This window comes from Protopterus annectens, chromosome 8.part0, assembly GCF_019279795.1.
Source record: "Protopterus annectens isolate FY-2018-M chromosome 8.part0, PAN1.0, whole genome shotgun sequence".
In the NCBI taxonomy this organism is placed as follows: Eukaryota; Metazoa; Chordata; order Ceratodontiformes; family Protopteridae; genus Protopterus; species Protopterus annectens.
In genome coordinates, this window is record NC_056741.1 from 1,055,592,952 (window position 1) to 1,055,609,694 (window position 16,743).

A 16,743-nucleotide genomic window follows, 5' to 3' on the forward strand; every position below is an offset into this window, starting at 1 on the left:
GCCATAACCAGTCAGGTGGCAAAGGAAACCACACTCACTACACTTCCAGTCTCACATAGACCTACCACGACAGCAGAACTAACACATGATCACACATGAACATACTTGTAGGCTCGGACTACAGGTCTGCCTATGCAGCAGAGACCTCCTAAGCAGACACTCAGGCAACCACTACCACAGAAACAAACACGTGCAACACATATCACACAAAGCCAATGTGCTGAACACTCACAGCCATTAACAGTAAACAACCCACCTCATACACCTGTACTAGGTGCCTCTATCATCAGGCACACTGACATCACGTTCACCAGACTTAACGAGGTGAGGGTCACGGTGTGCAGCCTGTCGGGCACTATGACCTGCCACATAACACAAACACTCAGGTAACCCCAAGGCAAGTACAGGTATGACTCAGTCAATGTCCATGCTGGTGTGAATGACCTGACACATACCTCCCTGGACTACATGACATGAGACAGTACAGAGCTCTCTGAGCACGTAGCCCAAGACAGTTTGACCCTGACCTTGAGTAGCATCCTACCCTCACCAAGAATGATGCCACAATATCAAGGCATGATGATCCCTACCAACAATTGACTGACATACTGGTGTCATTCACAGGTGTGCCAATGCCTGCCATCTTGTGGTGGTATGCTTTGCTAGGGACAGCTTGCACCTGTCACCCCTGTCCTATTGGAATTTGGCAGAGCCTCTTGCTACACCCATAGTGCCTGTATTAGGCAAGGCTCATAAGGCAAACCCACATCCATTTGTATCACAAAGGATGAGGAAGTAAGAGTGATGCTACTACTCAACACCGGAAGTCTAGACCTCAAGATGCACACACTCAAAACCCTACTTAGCATTATGGACATCGATATCTGTGCAGTAACATAAACCTGTTTCAGGTTTCACAGGAGCACACCAGCACTACCAAGTTATAGCTGTTACCATTCTTGTCGGCCCCAACACTTGAACAAGGGAGGGGGAGTATCAATATTCAACGCAGATTCCCACTCCTCCACATTGGTGGCAAAGTACAACATAGGTGTTAGGCCATTGAGTATAGAAGACGTAGTTGGGGACCTGGGGAAGAAACATGATAGCAGTCTGTCATTTGTCAACCACATGGCCAACGTGGATTGAAAGACATGTTATATAGCCCAGCTAATCATGAGGGATTCACATGTATGGCAGGGGAGGTCATTGTGCCTCTTTACCTATCCATCATCAGGCCTATAATTGCGTACAATGCACCTTTTGGGATGTACCTAACCAGACACCTACAGCAACTGGTACAGGACAACAGTACCTCATCAAGAGGATGCAATGGCTCAAACAGATGTCATATGCTGCCCAGGTAAAGGAAATCCAGCTGGACTCAGTGGCATACTGCCTGTTCAGAGGCAATCTGTGCGTGCCATATACAGCCATGTCCTACCCAGCAGTAATGAACATGCTGCACCTCAGGTAATCAGAGTCCCATACAGCCACATGCTCAGGAGACCTGAACCTCAGCACTGACATACATGGACATGCTGGAGGGGCATATTCCTAACCAAGAGGCTCCGTTCACTCTGTAATGAGCTCACACTACAGGTTAGGCAGAGTCCCTCATTGACTTTCTTCCATAGGAATCTGGATGAGTGGATGGAGATCATAGTTGTACCCCAGGTATCACTTCTATGTCACTGTTAGACAGAGGCACAGTATACTAACGTCGGACAAGGGCATAGCAGCATAACTTGTAATTGGGTGGCGAAAGACAAACACATTCTACTAGGCTTATCAATGCCCTAGGGCAAATAGCCTAGTATGAACCTATGAACATGTGTGTACTGCTATAGTACTTCTGCCATATGTTGCATGTGTGTGTGTTGTGGGGGATGCACAGGTAATGGTCAGATATTTCTGAACAGGCAACATGTCTGACACACTCTGGGTGTTCATCCCTACATACTGGATGTGTGTTGCCATCCAACCCTGTGATGTGGACACACATTACTCAGCCTGGATATACATATCCCAACAACACCACAAGCACAGTACACTACCTTGCTATGTATGCATGTAATTACACAGTTATTCACTAGTTATGACTGTGATGCTATCCATGCAGCCCATTGGGCCAGTGGAAGCCACAACACGCACTGCCGGCCCCTTTGCATATGCTTACCACAGACATCCCACATACTGCATGTACTGTGCACACACATATCTAACCCAGAACATCTGCACACCACTTATTAATCCTGTCCAGTGGACTACAGATACAGGCACATTGTATAACAATAGCAGGAGGCTACTGCAGCACAGGGCAGATTCACATGAAGGCAAGGCATCTGTGGTCAGCAGTGTTAAGATGCTTCACATTCACCAAATGCACAGATATTGGCAACATTGTTGCAGACAGTTTAGGTGCAGGGACCCCCCCCCCATTCTCCTACACATGTGGTATTAGTTATCCCAGATGACTGTAACCTCCCTATCCTCTCACATGTCCAGGTGAGGGCCACCCTCAACATTGCAGAACACATAGCATCACTGTTACGAAATGGTATCCCTGGATGTGTGCTATGTTCACCCCTGGAGGACATAGCACCACATGACAGACTGATATTAATCCCTGGCCATACTACAGGATATGTACCTGAACAGTGCCATACATACACAGTGGTCCCACACCAATGAGGAGTAACCTCTACTGACCCTGGTAACTACTGCATCATATGCACAACTGGCCTTGTGTTCTAAGATATGGAAGTTTTAAGTATGGGCAACATGTACAGCAATATTACATATGTATATATTTCAGGACTATGTACACACAACCTATCTCATGGACATACCTATAGATAGTGAACTATGATACATTTGGAGGTGTCACAGTAAACACATTATTAACCTGCTACTTTGCATTAACTGTGTTTGTGACAGCTGTTGCTGTGTCAGTAGTGCTGCTTGCTGCTTGCTGTTTTCTGCTGCTGCTGCTGGTTTTGCTGCTGGCAGTCTGTATATTTTCTTATTTCTGTCTCTCTCTCTCTCTTTCTCATTAGGTTTGTGCAATGACTGTATTGCATGTGTGGAGTGTGGGTACTGAATGCTTTTGTAGGTATCTGCATAGGCCCATGTGATGGCATCTGCACCAATTGTAAGGCAGCATTGGCTAATTGCATACAGCCAGTTGTGTACTGATTGCATGTCTCACTGTGATTTCAGGACAGTGCTATAAAAAGGTATGTGAGATAGGCGTTGCCTTTTCAGATTGTAAGGGCGTGGACCATGCTGGTATGCTGTTGGAAAATGTTCTGTGAGTGTGAAGGTTAGTACATCTCTCATGCTTCATGCTGTGTTGTGAATTCAGGTTGCTGCATTTCTCCCACCTGTTCCCTGTAGTGAGTGTGTATGCATACTGACACCCACAACTATATTTATTATGTATTGCTATATATACATATGTGTACATATACATACTGTCATATATGTACATTAGCTGACAATATTGGGTACAAGCTAACAATTTTCAGGGCTGTTTCTGTTAACACACACTAGTATGGGAATCCAGTAATTGGGACAGTGAAAGTCTGTCTGACATGCTTAGGGTAGTACACATACTATATTGCCTTTATCTTCATTCCTACTATTACATGTTCCACTTATTTAGCACTATATTCCTGTATGAGAGTCATGTCTTGCTGGTAGGTCATACAGACTAGTGTTACAATGGTCTTGTGGTAGGGCCTACTAGTATGCTTGTATTTTGCTTTCAAATTGAGTACAGGGTCTATCAATCAAAGTGCTGGAGGCACCTTCCAGCACTTAAGGGGTTAGTAGGTCTCACAGGAGTCAGGCTGTGTTGCAGATTCTGGCTGCTGCATTTATTTTCACTGTTTCCTGTAGTGAGTGTGTATGGATACTGACACCTACGCCTATATTTCATATGTATTACTATATATTTATATATATGTATGTGTACATATACATACTTTCTTATGTGTACATTACCTTACATTATTATGTACAAGCGAACAATTAGTAGGGCTGTTTCTGTTAACACTGAACTAGTGTGGGAATCCAGTAATTCGGCCATTAAAACTCTACCTGAAATGCATTGGGTAGTACACCTCCTATATTGCCTTTATATTGATTACTACTATTACATGTTATATTTATTTTAGCACTATGTTCTTGTATGACAGTCATGGTTTAGTGGTAGGTCATACAGACTAATGTTACCAAGGGTCTGGGTTCGAGACTAGCAGTGGGAAGTTATTTTTCTTTCCAGATTTTCAAAATGAGTACAGGACCTGTCAATCAAAGTGCCATAAAGGCACTTTTAAGCACTTGAAACCAGGTCTGCGCTCGATTGCGCGGAGCTCACGCATGTGCACTGGCGGTGAGCTCCGCTAAGACACCAGCTATTTTCTTTGAAGGAAAAGAAAAAGGGGTGACAGGAAAGTGGTGAAAAAGGGGTCACAAAGAGGGTAAAACAGTAGGGAAACAAGCGTGGGATTTGCAGGAGGGATGTAGGTAAGGCCCATAGCTGACCATGTCTTTAGCAGCAACAGCTGTGTATTTCCATGTATTTTGGTGAGACATTTGAAACCTTCCACCCCTGAGAGAGGTGTCAGGACAACATTAATGTTTGTTGTAAAGCCAATTGTAATTAACAGTTTCAATGTCAAGCGGACATGTGTGCGACATGGACAGCTATGTATGGGGCGTAATTTTTTTGTGGGTACAGTGTGCCCTTTTTGTTCAGGTGAGAGTGGTATGTCAGGTGAAGGAAGTCGGTATAGCTGGGGAGGTAGGTTGGGTAGGTTAACAGACAAGACAGACCAGACGCATACAGGGGCGGTGTATGACACACGTGGGGGGGTTACACAATTGACGGGGACGGAGGTTGGGATATCCAAGACGCATGAGCCCACAGATGGCAACAGTGGAACTGATATCCCCACCCATAGGCAGTTGCCACTGTTCCTTCACAGCCCAGGACGGGGCTGTGCCGGGGGCTGTGTAGGCGGGGCAATGGGCAGGGCCGTTAGCTGTGCCACACAAGCCTCGAGCTGGCGTAGGGGCCCAAGAACAGAGTCTTGGATCTCCCTTTGCACCACAGACCGGACACCTTGGAGTGTGAGTGGACGAACTCCTCCGGCCATGCTTGCAGAGGGGGGACGGGCCCCATCCCCTGCAGCGCTTCCACCCGAAGGTGGCACAGGGCCACCATAGGAGGGTCCGGCCTGGGCACTAGTGCCAGGTGCAGTTGCCAGCTGAGGTGGGAGAGGTGGGTCCGCTGGGACCTGCCTTCCCAAGCGTTCTAGGTTTGTGAGTAGTTATGTTAGTTTGGGTTAGTGGCATATTATTCCATTCAGATTAGTTGTAACAGCATGCATTGGTATTCCCATTAAACAAACACCCAGATATTAACACCATTGAACAAGGGGCATATCAATACCACATGCATTATTTGAATGGAAATACACAATCAAACAACATGCAGGGTTGATTAATGGCAACAGACAATCAGATTTGCAGGTATGAACAGGGCACATGCACGAACAGACATGCATATATTTTTGAAACGGACAAATGTCCATAGTTAATGAAATGTTCACATACCAATATTTAGTGGGTGTTTTTATATGGAATTATAGGGTTGGGTGGAGATAGAAAGTGATGACACATTCATAAGTTACGCATTGATATACATTTGTAATAGGTACACAATTAAGTTGAGGCTGATGTTTCAAAATGATTTTTATTTGACTGTCATGCTACACCTGTTACAAATACATCACTATCGTACTTATTTTGAATTTGATCAGATACATCATCCTGCTACACTTTGATGACAGGACAGGGGACAACTATGGCTGTTTAGTCTGTCAGATAATCATTCATTCATGTTTACTGTTATCACCATATACAGATTTTGGCCTAGACATTCCAGATTCAGACACACTGAAATCAGTTTGGGATGTTAATTTGTACTTCCCACATGCATTTAGTTCTGTAGAAACACACTGAGGCTTATATATTCAGGGGTTATTACTACTTTATTTATTCATACATGACCCTTTCTGTCAGTCTCACACATCCTGTAACTTCACAGTTCAGGTTGGTACTTCTAGGCTTTGTTCACATATTAGACCTGTGGTGATTCAAACACTTTCCAACAGCCTCACTTCTGTCATGATTCAGCATTTCAACAGGGATAAATCTCACATGTGACTACCTCAGATTCTGAAGCTGTACTCTGGAGACTACTGCAGGTTATACTATATTTAATTAATGGTGGGACATCTGTATTACAGCACTATTTATTTCTATAAATTATATTTCCAGTTACACTTGCATACTGATGAACCTGTTGCAGCCATACCTGCAGACTTTCAATTCTTGCTTGCACATTATATTACTTTTAATCAATACACTGCAGTGTTCTGATACATGCTACACTATAATATTTATTTACAAGTACTAGGTGGGGTTACTAACCTGCATGGTGGCGCAGCCGCACCAGCCTACGGTCATGCGTCTCGCGGTTCGCAGAGCGGACACCTGCAGCTGTAATACAAAGGAAGTAATATTGGACTACACATCTCCATGGTATCAGCTAGTTTAAATCCTTACATACATGAGTAAAATGTAACTTACTCAGTAGTGGGGTGTTGGGCATACCCCGGGCCTCCTGGATCCATTGGGTCAACTGGTCTTGCTTACGCCGCTTCAGGTCCGCATGGTGGTGACGGACCTGCTCACCAGTGCGTGGAATGCCAGTAGCACTGGTCAGATCATGAGCCAACCGGTCCCATGCCTCCGCCCTATATGCTCCCCATGAGACCTGGCCCTGCATGAGTTGGGCCTCATGACGGTTGACTAGGAGCCAGACCATGTATCTGGACTCCTCAATGCCCCAACGCTGTGCTCGAAAGCAACGTCCCTCACCTACTCCACTCATGCTGACTGCAGGTCTGTTCTACAATCGGTTATGCTGTGTATTCCCGCCTATGGGGCTTATATATACCGCTTTTCCCGCACATTTCTGTGATTGGCCATTTTGGAATTGTATCTACTTCACTGAAAATGCTTTATCATGCTCCATTCTGGATTTTATCCCATATATATGCTATTTCTGCATTTCTAGGTATTGCTGTCATGGCTTAGTGGTTTAGTACCTTGACTCTAGTGCATGGTATCTTGGGTTCGAATCTGACCACTAATTTTTAATTTTCCTGACAGAAATGAGTTGAGGACCTGTCAATCAAACATGCCATAGGCACTTTTAAGCACTTAAAAGCAGGTCTGCTCTCGTTTGCGCGGAGCTAACACATGCGCACTGCCAGTTAGCTTGTGGGAGCGGCGCGCAAATGGTGTGCTCTGGGATAAACCTTAATTGGCTAGTGACACACATGTTAAGCTAAGCACAGCTAGTTGCAAACAGTTTCAGCCTGTTAAACTGGTGCTTAGCAGCGGGCATACAGTTTGCAGCTTTTTAAACACTACGCAGCTACGGGCACTCTGTCTCACAGCAGCTTAGCTATCAGTACATTTCTAATTATTTTTATTATTGTGTTACTTCAATATATATGCTCCATTTTATTCCATTTTACAAAAGGGTATACTTTTACATTTGTACAATACTGTCAGGGGCTTTTTTAGTGCTTATTTACAAAAAAAAAAAGGTTGTTGTGTAGCCTCGAACCCTGCCTGCCTACTCTTAAGCTGGCAACTCTACCGCTAAGCTATTTCTTCTTGGCTTGCTTTGCATATTTAGTTCTCATATCCTTTTCCACTGATTGCTAACTGCAGTTGCGCTAGTAGCACACCCGCGCACACGAGCGCACACAGTAGCACACACTTACGGGGTTTAAAAAAAATAAAACAGTTTTTATTTTCATTTTATAGCCTCTGTTCACTTTGTACACTGATGGTCTGTGGGGGAATGTGTTGTGTAGTGTGTTTATTTACATTTCCATGGCCTCTCTCGTGGCTGTTTACTTTCAGCCATTCTACACTTCCGGGGGCGTGTCTGCATGCAGGGCTTAGCCTACGGACACGCCCCCTACTCTCTTACACGGACCGTGTAAGAGTTACAGTGTGATTCAGCATGCCTCATGCACCTCATGCATATGCATGACATGCTGACATCACACCGTTTAACTGCAGCCTCCGTGTAAGAGTTATAACTCTTACACGAAGGCTTCGTGAATCTAGCCCCTTGTCTTTTCAACTGTAATAAACTGTTCACTACAAATGTAGCAAGCAGTTGCTACAGTTTATACCCTGCTCATCTTGCTACAATGCAAAGGTTTCAGTTTAAAAATTATATGGGTCCCTGTCAGTTGATTGAGTTTTCAGAAACTTGAACTCCTTATGGTTGAGACCATATGATCAAGTTTTTCAAAATGTGAAGCTTTTGAATGGACATCGCGGTACAGCAAGAATCGGGAAATTTACCCTTTTCCTCACTGTAGTGTGATCTCAGAAATGGTATAAATAATGGGGTGTATGGGGCCGGGATGTGGGGAGGCTTGTCCCCCTGCAAAAACGTGGAAAAGGGTAGATTTTTTTTCTTGATGTTCGAGTTTTCGGAAACTTCATCATATGGTCTCTTCAATATTTTTTCGAGTTTCCGAAAAGTTGATCATCTGATATACAGTCATAGACCCATATATATATATATGTGTGTGTATATAAGTGTGTGTGTTTTTTTCTATTTTTAAACTTTAGCAGGCTGTTTGCTACAATGAAGCAAGTAGTTCTAACAGTTAAAACCACACACAGAGCACTACAGATCTTAGGTTTGACCACAAATGTAATACTGCTTTTAAAAGTTGGTGTGCATTAAAGAATGATCAGGATCAACTGATCACACACCCCCAACACTTAGCACCAGGCAGTTGCCCCCTTCTACTCACCCTTGCTACCATTCTGAGTATACGTATGGGGTAGCTAAATGCCAGGCTCATTATGCAACTGGCTTTATCTTGTAATCACATCAGAGAGATAAGCCCAAATGCTACAGTTAATGTAGATAAAGGAATTTGAGGTCAGATGGAAATAGATCTATGTATGTTATGCAATGCAGGATATCTGAACCATTGTACCTCATATAACCTTCTTCAAAAGATCTGTTGCTTCATGCTACTTCTTCTGGAGAGAAAGTACTATGGTGACACATTAGAAACATTGTGCGGATTCCAGTAATACAATATTTAGATTTGTTACACTGAATATCGCCCTAAATTTCTATTATTAAATCTAATTTGTTTACAGACAAAAAAGAAGATTTGAGATTATAAGTTGCAAGACATAACCATGCAGGGACAGTTGACATATGGCATAACATATAAACTAAAATAAAAAAACCACACTGCAGACACAGAGAATCATATTTTGTTAGCGCTTTCATTTATTCAGAATAGGCAAACTTCATCAGACAAATTTCCCAAAGTATAATACATCCTTAAATAAGCAAACTGAGAGAACCCTTAAGAATAGGATTTATGAACATCTGTATGCTATCGAAAAATTGAATCTAAATAATGCTTTAGCTAGGCATATTAAAGACCACCCTGAACATACGTTTGTTTTCCTTGTTATAGATAAAGTGTTTGAATACAATAGGGGTGGGCCAGTAGCCTTGAAGTTGGATGAGAAGGAATTAATGTGGCAACTCAAACTGAATGCCCTTGTTTTTCCTGGCCTTAATGGTTCTGTTTCCATTGGAAGCATCTTGAAAATGAGGGCCCTGAAAAGATAATGTTAATTTATGAATTTGTGTATTTATATATTTGGATTTTTACTTTTATGCATATACAAGTTTATATTTATGCAGTCATAGTTTGAAATTTGCGTTATGTAGGATTTTATAGTAATGCCATGAGTGTGTATTTATATATATATTTTTTGCCCTTTAAATGGAAGTCCTTGTTTTTTCTGGCCTTAATGATTCTGTTTCCATTGGAAGCATCTTAAAAATGAGGGCCCTGAAAAGATAATGTTAATTTATGAATTTGTATATTTATATATTTTGATTTTTACTTTTATGCATATGCAAGTTTGCATTTATGCAGCCATAGTTTGTAGTAATGCCATGAGTGTGTATTTATATATTTTTTTTTTCCCCTTTAAATGGAAGTCTGATTTTTAATTGATTATGTATGGTGATGTCAATTAACCTTTGCTTATTTAAGGATGTATTATACTTTGGGAAATTTGTCTAATGAAGTTTGTCTATTCTGAGTAAATGAAAGTGTTAACAAAATACGATTCTCTGTGTCTGCAGTGTGGTTCTTTATTTTAGTTTATTAGTTTGTTTTTTTCTGCTTTGTTTGAGGTTTGTTTTCTATGGAAGATACCACTACTCATGAGTCACAGAGCTTGTTTCTGAATGAAGATTCGGTGTCAGCGCCAGTGTCTAATACCCTGGGTAAGCTGACTGCACTTGTGGAACTCCTAACACAGCATGTGGATATACTATCTAACCAGGTTGCGGAGACCTGGGCTTGTTCATTTAGGAAGTCTGGGCCTGGAGATTTAACCGATTTGCCAATGTCAGGCGGAATGGATGTAAATGTTCCTGGAGTACAGGATAGTAGGATTCTACCTTCCTTGCCTTCCTCCTTTGGATTACTGACTTCCGGTTTTCGGACATCACCTGGCAGTAGTAGAGAAACCACTAACGGGCATGCACAAATGGATTTAAATTTGGCTGAGCCTGTAAGTAATTCTCTCACCATACCATGTTTAAACGACTGGTTCAAGGATCCTGCTTCTTTAATTTCTGGTACCATATGTTTTGATAGTCAAACGGATCCTAATGTTAATAACTACAGCAATATAGTAAACAATCTTAAAGAGTTTGACACCAAGCTTTTTCATTTTAAAAAGCTTCAAATTGAAATTCAATATTTGACAGAGTGTGTTAACAGGCAACAGGTCCCAAAAGGTTTGAGAATTTGGAGTTTTCCAATGGGTCTTGTTAACAACTCTGTCCTTCATAAAGAACTAATAAGACTTTTTGATTGGCAGGTCTGCGAATATATCAACTTACTTATCAAAGATTATGGGGTACAGATTGAAATGCTGAAAAACGAACTGTCTAATTTAGATTTAAATATTCGGTCTGATAAAGACTTTTTACGTTATAGGTACAATTTTTTACGCATCTTTTCTAGCATTGAAAGTGCCTTGGTTAAGGTCAGGAACAACAAGATTAAAAAATTGAACCGAGACCAACTAGCTTATGGGAAGCACAATGCTTACCCTTTGCCTCGTTACAATGGAGGCAATAATACTATCTGTGAGGATGATGAATGCTCACCTTTGGCTATTCTTTTTCAAGACTTGATAATGCTGACAGCAATGATAATAATGTCAGTGGTTTGAGTGATGTGCTTCCAATAGACAACCCTACTGTTAGTAAAAGTGAATGGCTTAACAAGAGACAAAATAACAGTGGTGGTAATAACAATAGGGCGAAGAATGTTAATTCACTCCAGGTTTTTTCGGGGGTGAAAACTGGGGACATTGGTGGCCAACAGAATTGGGTACAACAGCAACAACGCTGGAAAAAGAAGTCACAGAACAAACAAAGGAGACAGGAACTTTTAACATTTACACCATGGACATGGATTTAATTGATTATTATAACCCAGTTGAAATTTTGGTGAATAGTACAAATGACTAAAATTTATAACTATTCTTCATTTGTGCCTTCCCCATTATTAATTGAAGTCCTAGCTAAAGGATTTACCTTTGTGCCTACAAGTAGAGGGGATTTGGCTAGAACATTAATTGATTTAAAAACTTATACTAGGAAATTGAATTTGAATGTTCTCTTTGGTAACAACTCTAGTATTGTTAATGAATTTAGGGTAGCTAGTGTCTTTAACCCTACATTACATTCTTCTATATCGCTTTTTGAAAAAAAAATGTGATAATGATATTAGGGCCTTGTTTAACAACAAAGTCCCACATAAATTTCAGAACTTTAATTTATCTATCAATGAGAAACATGTCCTTAAAGAATTGAGCTTTGCTAGTATTCGGGTTATTAAACCATATAAGGGGGGAGGGTTGATTTTTATGAGCACTGATATTTATAAAGAGAAAATGAAAACCTTTCTTACTAATGAGGCCTATGTTAAGGTTTCAAGAAACGAGATAAATGGGGCCTATCAATGATTAAAAGGGTTTATTAATGATCTTTTATTGATGGATGTATTGACGTAGGTTTATATAATTACCTCTGTATCAGTTACCCTACTACCCCTGTAATTTTTGGGTTGCCCAAGATCCATAAAGATTTGAGGGACTCTCCCCTTTTCATCCCATTGTTGATGGTAGACAGTCCATCACATATGGTTGTGCAAAGTTTGTTGATAATAAACTAAAATTGGCATTAATTGATGAATCTCAAATTTGTAGAGATTCATGGGCCTTTTTGGAGAGTATTAACAACTTTCCTTTTTCTGAAGAGATGAATTTCCTTACAATTGATGTCCGTGATTTATATACAGTGATACCACAGGACATCGGTTGTGATTGGGTGAGGGAATTTTTGTTGGAGAAACATGTTGATGGGTCCAACATTGATTTAATTATTTATTTATTAGAAGTGGTGCTTAAGAATAATTATTTTATGTTTGACAAAGATTTTTATCTACAAAAGACGGGTGTGGCCATGGGTTCACCTTGTGGGGGCACTTTTGCCAATACAGTCATGGCCTTTTGGGAAAAACATTTTCTATTTAAGAATGCTGTTTTCCAAAAAAAAGGTAGCCTAGTACACCTGTTTTTTGGATGATATATTCATCCTTTGGAAAGGGGACCAAACTTCAGCTAATTATTTCATCCAAGATATAACACATTATACCAACGTTTTGAAATTTACCTGGGAATTTCAGACTGATAAAATTTCATATTTAGATGACCAATTAATTAAAGATGTTCATAATAGGAGATTTATTTCCAGAATATTTTGGAAACCAACGTATTCTAACGCCTTTCTTCACTATTCCAGCTGCCACCCCCATTTTCAGAAAAGGGTGGCGGTAAAAGGCCAACTTGTTTGGGCGGCTAGAATGGTTTCCTTGGAGAAAGATTTTTTGAAAAATGTAATTTGTTGAGGGAAATGTTTATCAAATGTGGGTACCCTAGTGACCTGTTGGATGATTTGATTTTTGAGGTTCACTATAAGAGGTTGAATGTTTTTTTTAAACCTTTACTAAAGATGGATGTGATGGATGCTTCATCTACTTCTAGATTAGACCTTGGTGAATTAAATGTTGAGATTGGTGAGAATATTTTGAGGGATGTCATAGCTGAAAATGCTGGTTCAATTATTGCACCAGATGGGCTAGGTCCTTTAGATCAAAATACTGTGAAATTGAGTTTTATCACTACATTCTCCTTAGATGCTCCGCTGTTAAGATCTTTTCTCATTAAGAATTGGTGTTTTTGACAGAAGACAACACTGTTCAAAAATGTGTGGGTGATTCACCTAAAGTGGTCTTTAGAAAAGGTAGGAATATTAAATGCATTTTGGAGAATGAGACCCCTAAATTACATTTACCCCACAATGGCATGTTTAAATGTGAAGCCTGCCGGTGGTGCAAACATATTAATGTTAGGAATTCTTTTACAATATCTTGAAGAAAATATAACATTAAGGGCAAATTTAATTGCAATTCAAAGGGAGTTGTTTATTTGAGCACCTGCACCTTATGTGAGGCTTTTTATGTTGGAAAAACTGAGAGAACCCTTAAGAATAGGATTTTTGAACATCTGTATGCTATTGAAAAATTGAATCTAAATAATGCTTTAGCAAGGCATATTAAAGACCACCCTGAACATAGGTTTGTTTTCCTTGTTATAGATAAAGTGTTTGAAAACAATAGGGGTGGGCCAGTATCCTTGAAGTTGGATGAGAAGGAATTAATGTGGCAACTCAAACTGAATGCCCTTGTTTTTCCTGGCCTTAATTATTCTGTTTCCATTGGAAAAGCATCTTAAAAATGATGGCCCAGAAAAGATGATGTTAATTTATGAATTTGTGTATTTATATATTTGGATTTTTACTTTTATGCATATGCAAGTTTATATTTATGCAGCCATAGTTTGAAATTTGTGTTTATGTAGGATTTTATAGTAATGCCATGAGTGTGTATTTATATAATTTTTTTTGCCCTTTAAATGGAAGTCTGATTTTTAATTGATTATGTGTGGTGATGTCAATTAACCTTTGCTTATTGAAGGACGTATTATACTATGGGAAATTTGTCTGATGAAGTTTGCCTATTCTGAATAAACGAAAGCGCTGACAAAATACAATTCTCTGTGTCTGCAGTGTGATTCTTTATTTTAGTTTATTAGTTTGTTTTTTTGGCTTTGTTTGAGGTTTATATGGCATAACATCTCATACTTTACATCAATCTTTCCATTGTTGTATGGCTCTGATACCCCAGGTTCTCTGTCTTACTGTGGTATACCACAGTGTGTCCTCTCTTTGGGCAGGTTCAGCCTCTTTAGGTGCATATACCCTTTATTGTTAATGCTGTCTTTTGTGCCATGTTAATGGCTGTACAGCAGGCAGTTGAGGGGGCTGTCATAGCCCTGCCAGATGGTAAGCTTATGGGTTTTGTAAAGAGATGGTATGTGTGTTGTGTGTGGGTGCATGTATGTGTGAGTGTGTGTGTGTGTGTGTGTGTGTGTGTGTGTGTGTGTGTGTGTGTGTGTGTGTGTGTGTGTGCACGCATGCATGTGTGTGTGTGTGTGTGTGTGTGTGTGTGTGTGTGTGTGTGTGTGTGTGTGTGTGTGTGTGTGTGTGTGTGTGCATGCGTGCGTGCGTGTGTGTGTGTGTGTGTGTGTGTGTGTGTGTGTGTGTGTGTGTGTGTGTGTGCGTCTATGTGTGTAGGGTAGTGCCTTTGCTAATGTGATGCATGGGCCAGTAGAGAAAATTCAAGCATGTTGAAGTCTCTCAACACTACCATTAGATTTATAGTCATGGTTATGGTATGATATTGTGACCTACCTGTTTCTGAATCACATTTTCTCATTGTTGCACCAAGTGACCAAAGATGAGTTTGGCTTTTAGCATAAGTAGTGAGCATTTCCTTGAATCCTAAGGTTTTAGTCTGGGTTAAATGCAAAACACTTGTCAAAAGTAGCTTTTCCTTCCTTGTAATCAGCTATTGGATATTGGCAACTGTTTTAGGAAACTTGGTATAGCTGTAAAAAGCTTCTGAAAACAAATATTCTTTTTTTCTCAGGAACTGCCAAAAAAGGGAAAAAAACTATCTTCTTACTAATTTTTATTCAACGCATTTTTCCAATTGCACTTTTTTCACCTCATTTTCTGCTGACCATCAAATCCCTGCAATCTATTGGCTGATTCATTCCTCATGGGATGAAAGCTGTTCCCATCCCATTTGTTCTCCATGAGGTGTGAAATGAACATAGAACAATCATCCTGACTATCATTAGAACATTTTTATGGATGTGGCCTAACCCCACCCCTTAGTGTTATAATTTCTTCAGTTTAAGCAGTCATCTTTTTACCTAGTCTAAAACTGGCCCTGCTCGGAGGTGTACACTGAAGGTCACTGCAACTTGTATGGAGACTGGGGATGATGTCATTATTTCTTTAATTTTCTTGTCAAACTTCAGAGGTGTGCACAAATCAATATTCTTGGTCTGTGAACAATATGGTCATTATTTATTTAAATTACCTCTCATACATCAAGAGATGCACATAGTGTGGCACTGCAGCTGGTATAGCAGCAGTGTACAGTATAGGAGAAACAAGTTGTGAACATTAGTATAATCATTATTTTTTTCACTTTCCTCACAAACACCAGTTGTGTGTACAAGCAGTGATCTGCTGGGGGAGGGTAAGGATGTATGCTGTTTATATATGTTTAACAGCAACAGGTTGCAATGTGTTATGATCTTTTGTTTCATCCCAGTCTGAAATCAGAGTGGTACACAGATGGTGGTGGTCTTTCCGTTGTAGGTAGGTATGCAGTATACAAGTATTATGACAGCAACTTGAAATATGACTATGGCCATTTGGTCCTTAACTTTCATGCCAGAGTAACACCAGAGGGGAATATTCAAAAGGTGAGTATCTTTTTTTTTTTTTTTTTTTTTTGAGGAGTGGGAGAGAGGCAGGTACTATACTTAGATATGATTTCTGTATCCTCACAAGCATTTGTCTTCTCCGTTTATTGTGAATTGTTAGTCAACTTTGAGCATTAAACATTGGTTACAATTTATTTCTTCCTTGAAATAAAAAAAAACACTGCATTTTTTTACTTACTTGTGATTTTTGTTCAGGCTATCACTACAAAAAAGATTGGAGAAAACACAGTAAAATGCACCTCAGAGTTTCTGTATCCACATGGCTTCTGGGTGTCTAGCAGCCCCCAAAGCCTCAGCTTCATTCAATTATTTTGTCAGCATTTATTACAGTGTAACCTTGGTCAATTTGAATGTGTTGAAATGATGCAGGAAAAAGCAATGTTGAACAGTAAAACTGAATTTCATTCCTTAAGCACAGTTTTTGTTGTGCCATCACTGGATTAAAAGATTGTTTAAAAAACTCAGAGCATCTAAACCCCTGGCTTAATACAATTATTTCTTTCACAGTTATTACAGTGTAATCTTGGTCAAGTGCTGCAGTTCAGCCTAAAAAGAAGGGCTACCACAACACTCTGTACCCAGCTCTTC

At 40.3% G+C, this 16,743-nt stretch overlaps 1 pseudogene; it reads left to right on the forward strand.

Annotated features, from left to right (window-relative positions):
• The window catches only part of LOC122809214, a 287,578-nt pseudogene that overhangs the window by 168,597 nt on the left and 102,238 nt on the right, over positions 1–16,743 (forward strand).